Genomic DNA, 1795 nt, shown 5'->3' with positions numbered 1-1795 from the left:
ATGTGTGGGAAATATGCATACCCATGCCATCCCCCTGTCCCTGCGCACTCATCCCACAACCTTCCCTAGCAGCTATGTTTTAGTTGCCCTAGGCACAGAGTGGTGGTAGGGTAACGTGCCCTTATTTTATAGGGTCGTCATTCTCACTTCATGATATTACTTGGAAGTTTGCTGGAAGAAAAAAGGTGCCCTCTTTGTTTTGTGCGGTTCTCCATGCACGCACGCTCTCTCTCTCTCTCTCTCCAATGTGCAAGATATTTTACAAGAAAAAAAAAGTGGAGACGAATGCGGTGAGCGTGGATCGAACACGCGACCTTCAGATCTTCAGTCTGACGCTCTCCCAACTGAGCTATCCCCGCATTGTGCCCGTCTTCTCCCCTGTTATCGTAATATCAAAAGTAATGGGTAAAAGGAAATCTTACATTAGTCTCCTCTAGACTACAGTTAAAGTTTATATGTTTCTTCTTAGGCTTATTAAAAAAATTCTCAAAATAAAATAATAATAAATTGTGAAACATAATCAAAATTTTTATGCTTTCTTGATAAAGAATTGTTTGGAACCATTCATTAAAAATATTTTCTAAAAAAAAATTTATTTAAGAATAATTTAAAATTACTTATTATAAGTATTTTCTAGAAGAATATATTTTTTAAAATAAATATTTATTTCAATGTGAAACAAGTGTTCCAAATGGAGACATAATCCTTTTCAATTTAGATTTTTTTTTTTTAATGCATTTGAAGGAATAAGTGTAGATTTGCACAAAATAAAGGTAAAGGATAAATTTTAAATTTAAATGAGCAAATTGTTTAAAAATTTTTTGGTTAATTAAAAATGTGAAGCTAATGAGATATAAATCATCTTTCACCTCTTAGTCATCTTAAGATTAAGTTTGGTTTGTGAAATGTTTATTTCAAAGAATAGATATTTAATTATAGTAGGTTAGTTACAATTAGTTATATAAGAAATTATGTCATTATTATAAAACAAATAACAATGTGAAATATTTTATGAGTCCATAATAAGAAATAGATATGAAATAACTATTCCCAAATTTCATTATGAGGATGTCTATTCCTTTTTTATTAGATATTGAATAAAATAATTAGAAATATATAAGGAATAACTATTTTCTTAGTTCTCACAATTTAAATTATATTTGTTAGCTTTGGTGCAATCCCAAGAGGGGGGGTGAATTGGATATTTAAAATTTATCACCTAGGTTAAATCAGATAAACAGTATTACTTAACCTAGGGTTTGTTTATACAAATGTAAACCTAATCATTCACAATATAACATACACGTGTAGTAAGTAAATTGCGGAAATGTAAGTGAACACGCACGATATGTTATCGAGGTTCGGCCAACAGTGCCTACGTCCCCGCCTCTAACTCGCAAGTCAGAGGATTCCACTAATAGCTCACTTAAGGGTGGAGCGGCACCGTTTACAATCAGGTCAAATTAACACAGGGTTGACCTCAACTTTAACCAGGTCAATTAGCGGGGCTGACCTCAACCTACACGCCTTAACAGGACGACGCACCTAACTTTCCTAATCGGGTCTAAGCCAATCCGGGACTATTCCAGGGCTAGTCTCCCTCTTCAGGCCCGTGCCTGGAAATACAACAAATGTGTATAAAATTTGTACACAGAAATATGCTTCTAGAAAAGCAGATGTGTGCACCAATACAGCTCAATCAATAAAGCAAGCACTAATGATATGTAGATATGCTCAGTGCTCTAATGTGTGCTAAACACTCAATCAAGTATGATAATCAATCAAGATCTAGAGT

General features: G+C 33.9%; 1 non-coding gene across 1 annotated transcript; it reads right to left on the bottom strand.

Moving 5' to 3' along the window:
- Positions 1-286: 286 nt before the first annotated feature.
- On the bottom strand, positions 287-359 carry TRNAF-GAA (transfer RNA phenylalanine (anticodon GAA)). The gene has a single exon. It is a non-coding gene; the product is annotated as a tRNA-Phe (tRNA).
- Positions 360-1795: the final 1436 nt, after the last annotated feature.

The sequence above is a fragment of the Malania oleifera genome, chromosome 9 (genome assembly GCF_029873635.1).
Source record: "Malania oleifera isolate guangnan ecotype guangnan chromosome 9, ASM2987363v1, whole genome shotgun sequence".
In the NCBI taxonomy this organism is placed as follows: Eukaryota; Viridiplantae; Streptophyta; class Magnoliopsida; order Santalales; family Ximeniaceae; genus Malania; species Malania oleifera.
This window is presented reverse-complemented; position numbering and strand designations above follow the sequence as displayed.